Here is a 6,000-nt window from a genome sequence, read left to right as displayed (position 1 = left end):
CCCTGGTGGCACAGTGGTTAAGAATTTGCCTGCCAATGCAGGGAACATGGATTTGAGCCCTGGTCTGGGAAGATCCCACATGCCGTGGAGCAACTAAGCCCGTGTGCCACAACTACTGAGCCTGCGCTCTAGAGCCTGCGAACCACAACTACTGAGCCCATGTGCCACAACTACTGAAGCCTGTGTGCCTAGTACCCATGCTCTGCAACAAGAGAAGCCACCTCAATGAGAAGCCCACACACCACAACAAAGAGTAGCCCTCGCTCACCACAACTAGAGAAAGCCCACATGCAACAACGAAGACCCAACGCAGCCAAAAAATAAATAAATACATTTTAAAAAAAGAAAAAAAAATTTTTAATTGCTTATTAAGAAATCATGAAGAATAAAAGCAATCATATTATTAGAGAGAGTTACAATGAGCCAAAAGTACAAACACTCAAGAAAGGAGGGGAAAATGGCTTAGGTGTTGGTAGATGTAAAGGGTAATGGAGGCTATAACCTAATGTCATGGGATTCAAAGTTGGGGGAGTTTCAGGGAGAAGGAAAGGAGAATGGTGGCAATGGGGAATAGCTGCTCAAAATGATTAGACAACCAAAGCTTATTGAGCTTATTAATTGCTAAGCATAGTCTTAAGACACTAATATGTTTTAACTCATTTAATCCTCATAACCATTCAATGAAGCAAACACTATTACTACCCCTGTTTTAAGGATGAGAAAATCAAGAGCCAGAAGTATAACTTGCCCATGGTCATACAGGGAGACAGGTTCTAGAGGATGTGCTTTTTTCTTAAAAAATTTTAAAAACCTTTTCATTTATAAATAATTTTAGACTTACAGAAAAGATGCTGAAATAGTACAAAGAGTTTCCATATTCCCTTCTCTTGGCTTGCTCTAATGTTAACATCTTGCATAACCATAGCGCTCTTATGAAAAACTGGGACATGAATGTCGGTAGAATATTATTAACTAAACTACAGACTTTATTAGGATTTAAGCAATGTTTACCCTAATGTCCTTTTTCTGGTCCAGGATTGGATGCAGGATCACATATTGCCTTTAGTTTTTGTGTCTCCTTAGTGTCCTCCAATCCGTGACAGATTCTCATTCTTTCCTTTTCTTTCATGAACTTGACACTTTTTTTTTTTTAATTTTATTTTTGTCTGTGTTGGGTCTTCGTTTCTGTGCGAGGGCTTTCTCTAGTTGCGGCAAGCGGGGGCCACTCCTCATCGCGGTGCGCAGGCCTCTCACTATCGCGGCCTCTCTTGTTGCGGAGCACAGGCTCCAGACGCGCAGGCTCAGTAGTTGTGGCTCACGGGCCTAGTTACTCCGCGGCATGTGGGATCTTCCCAGACCAGGGCTCGAACCCGTGTCCCCTGCATTGGCAGGCAGATTCTCAACCACTGCGCCACCAGGGAAGCCCGAACTTGACACTTTTGAAGAGTCCTGCTCAGTTATTTTGTAAAATGTCTCTCAATTTTGGCCTGTCTATTGTTTTCTCACAAGTAAATGGAGGTTATGCCTTTCGGACATGAATATCACAGAAGTGATGGTGTATCCTTCTCAGTACATCATTTCAGGGGGTACACAAAGTCCATATATCTTATGACTGGTGATGTTACTCTGGAGCACTTGGCTAAGGTGATGTCTGTTAGACTTCCCTACCATAAAATTACTGTTTTTTCCTTTGTAATTGATAAGTATCTTGGGAGATGTACTTTGAGACTATGCAAATATCTTGTTTCCTCTCAACAAAGTATCTGCTCTTAACTACCATTCTATATTCCCCTAATCAGAATAATTTTAGTGGGGAATCAGGAACAAACATGTTCATAGAAAAGAGGGCATTTGATCTAAATCAGATGCTAGATTTTAATAGGCAGAAATAAGAAGGGAGAGTGTTCCTGGCTGAAGGAACAGAGTCAGCAAAGTCTCAGAAGTCCGAATGTGCATGTTGCATTCTGGAGACTGGTGTGTAAACTGTATGTGTGGAGAAAGTGAGAAATGAGGCTTAAAAGATATAGGAGCATAGATCGTCCATGCCTTGAATTTTCTGCAGAAGAAGTTGGACCTTTTCCCACGTGCCTAGTATTCTTCAGTTTCCAACCAATTGCGATTTGGTGGGGGAGGGGAGAAGTCATACTTTTTAGAGCTTATATTTTCATCTGTAAAAGGACATTAGATAGTCTCTAAGGCATCTCTCACTCATGAAATTTTATGATTCTATGAATTGGTAACATATTGATTCTTTCCATGCCATTGTATACATAGCTTAGTGGTTTTCTAAAATCTACCCCCTGAGGCCACTTTCTCTTTTCCGCTCATGAAATCATACTCATAATTTGAGCTGCTTCGGCTGAAAAGGACACAGGAACTTATTAGCTAGATTCTCCTTCCCCATTCTCTACCATTGTCTCCAATCAAAAATAGGAAAAGAAAGGAAAGGGTTTATCAGGGAGAATGATGGCCTCAAATTTGGACGTAGCTGCATTGACAGGATAACAGGATTTTTTTTTTCTTTAATCAGATACAAAATATAGGATTAGCTGTGAGGATTCCCTCCCTTTACTGTACAGTCCTCCATGGGTAGGTGGCAATAAAATTAGAAGCCAGGAACAGTTCCTTCTCCTGGTACCATGAATTTAAATAATTCTAAGATGGTGATAGACAGAAAAGAGGAGAACAATTTACAGAGGATAATTGGAAAAGCAGGGAGGGATGTCAATAAATTGACAGGAAATATAAAAAGCATTGGTTCTGCCGTGAATTTAGAGAGCCTTCAGAAAGGTCACCTTGATCCTTCCCTTAAGCATTAGGAAAGAAAAAGAAAGCGGTACTCAGATTAGCCGTTAACAGGGCTTCCTATATCCACTCAATCCTATTAACGAATGCAACTTTGTAGCCAGGCTATATGGATAAAAATAATTTTACATTGCCTCCTTTTTATTACTGAATGCTGTTATGCATTATGAGAGTCCCAGACTGATGTTAAAATTCCAGATCAATGAGAGACAAACTGTGATGGGTTGTCACTAGGTTCTTGATGTTCTCCGTGAGCTTATTCTGTAAAGACTCTCTGTGTGCTGGGTTGTGCCTGGGCTGACTCTCTGCTGTAGACATATACAACAATTTTGAAACCTAACCAATTTATTGGACTTGTTACATTAGATCGCTTGTCTCATATTAAAAATTAGTTAATAGTTTGTGTGAGTTTAACCATTCTAATTTTTTCAAGTGTATTATCATAAATAACATCACAGTTTTTGCTTTCTGGGTTATCAGTATCAGGGATATTTTATTTTACATCTGCATTACTCCAGGAAAGATTTAAGATGGCTTCAAGGATACATGCCATACATCAAGATAAGGTAAATTAGAAGCAAATGAGAAAGAGAAAAGTTAAACAGTGTGTCAGGACATAAATTAGAATCAGAAATGAAACTAATGCAAGAACAGATTCCTATTCTAAGCTTTCTAGCATCCATTTATATAAATTCTAACACTGTAAGAGCTTAGAAAACAAGTTTTTCTTAGCGGGGAGTAGGTTTATTTCTTAGACTATAAAAACATTTCTCCTGAGGGTTTTTACAGAAAGGATGCCACATTATCAGGAACAAATTCCTCAACAATATTCTTATGTTTGAGGCACTGCATACTGTAGGGCTGCTTCTTAAAAAGTCCCTCAAAAAAAAAAAAAGACTCCTGGTATCAAAACAGATACAATGTTGAAAAAGCTACTCTAGCGGGCTTGGAAAGGGGTTGGTAATACAAAATCCATCAAGTTAGCAGCTCTGTTGGCTTCATTTAATCCAGAGGCAGAGTTTTGCAGTGTCTGGAGAAATGGAGGTACTGCAAACCATCAGGCTTTACCTGCTCTCTCAGCTAAGCTTGTGATGGCTATTGGGCAGCAGTCATGCTATAGTCAGGGACACTGTTCATCGGAGGGAACAGAGACCCATATCGCTGGTACAAGGAAAGGATGTAAGGATACAGAGAAGACTCCCACAATTTAAATATGAGAAATAAAGAACAGCTGGGCTTTGTGGGAAATGTATCTGAGAACTGCAAAGAAACAAAGACAGCTGATTTACCTGGCTCTTTCTCTGGGCTTACCTTGTCATCTCCACCATTTTGTGTTTCCATTTTGTATCCTCTATTTTCTTCTCTCTGGAGAGGCTTTTCCACCATGGCCCAAAGCAGCTACTCCAGCCCTCAGAGTTAATAACTCAGCATCCACGGATGATAAACATCATTCACTTGAATTGCCCAAACCCAAAATCCCAGGAAAGGAACCTGACCCAGCTCTTCTCTTTGACCCGCCACAGGCAGCTGTCCAGTGTTCAAAGGTTAGAAATGACCTTTGAATCAAGTGTTTCTTGGTCCAATGAGTGTGTCTAGAGGTGTGAGGACACTTGGTACAGATCTTAGGTGTGACACATCAGCATAGGAGTTATAAGTGAGGAGAGGTTCCAAAGGTGACCAGACCATCACTCAAATGTGGCATGCCACCTAGCTAGCCATGCTTCTTAAGAAAATAGCCTATTGCTTGGTCATGTGGGATGGGATGTCTTCTAGACAGGGCAGGTTGGTCCAAACCTATTTAGAAGAATCTCTTGGGGGAGAAAAAAGAGATTTATCTCCTGACTCTTTTCCGTCTTGTTTCCCCTTAGTCAAAATTAGCCCCATAGAGTAGTAGTTACCCCACCCTTACAATTTATGTTACCCAGGTGCTCCCATGCCCTGCAGCTTCATTTACGTCTAAAAGCAGCGGGAGTAGCCGCAGTCCTGACACACATTTTTATCATCACTCAGTCCTTGGCCCATTTTTCCAAACTAGATGCCCTTTTCATTGTCTGGTTATGTAAAGAGAAAGTGCCTTATGTCCAAAGGGAATTGATGTACAGTCTTTGCCCAGCTTACCTTTTTTGCTGTACCTTCTGCCTGTATTAACTGCAGTGTGGGTAATAGAGGCAGGTGTGGGGAGAGAGGTCACAGATCCACTGTTCCTTTCTCATCCCTTCTTGGTCATACCAAAACCCAGGCTAACTTGTTTAATTGCGCATTTTCTAACATTTAGGATGAACCTTTCTATCTGCTAAAATATTTTAAAATAAATAGGTCTATTCAGTTAATCAGTGGTCTCTAAAGTAGCACAGTACAAGCTGATTCAACAGAGTGCAAAAAGAAAATATTACAATTTCTATTTGTATATTTTTCTTTCACTTTTTAAAAAGATTTATTATTTTAAATTATATTTTAAATTATGTACGACACATTAGTACAGAAATGCAACTACGTATAAATATACATGTTTGAGGGTATATGCTCAAGTTATTTTCCAGATTGGGTACATGATCTAAAGTTTGGAGCCCACTGGTGTTGAAATCCCAATGAATGGCCATTACAGTATGGTTTTTATATCTAGAGAAAGATGAATAGTTCCCATTTTGGGCCTGTGGTCAATTCTGCCTCTAATGTCTTCATAAAGACCTGGTCCCATAGCACATTACACTATTCAGCACATCATGTTTTCAAACCACTCACCCTTTATTTAAATATTTATTTCATATGAAACACTAGGAGACAGTTTGGATTATGGTCATTTATTTATGTGTTTAATTTTGAATCAGAAACTTTGAAACAAGTCCATCATCAACACAGGGTGAGGACCAGCCTCTGAGTATCAGCTTACATCAGCTTACAGTGTTCCTTGGTATCCTCTGAGCAGGGAACCGGAAAGGCAGGCATCTGTGTTTCGTGACCACTCCATTAGATAATATGTACCTCATGCCTTGGAATTGTAGCATATAAGCCCTTCATGTGTATTACAATTCTTAATATATGCAGATGGTCAACGATTGCTGAACTGGGTGAGGCTGAGAGCCAAGAGGACTCAAGGATCACTATTTCAGTGGTGTGTAAGGGACTGGAGAGAGAGGGCTATGGGTATGGGAAGAACGGAAGGGCCCTGATATTTAGGTGAATACTTTCCATTTT

The sequence above is a fragment of the Balaenoptera acutorostrata genome, chromosome 4 (assembly GCF_949987535.1).
Source record: "Balaenoptera acutorostrata chromosome 4, mBalAcu1.1, whole genome shotgun sequence".
Lineage (NCBI taxonomy): Eukaryota > Metazoa > Chordata > Mammalia > Artiodactyla > Balaenopteridae > Balaenoptera > Balaenoptera acutorostrata.
The sequence above is the reverse complement of the archived record's forward strand: the minus strand, read 5'-3'. Positions refer to the sequence as shown.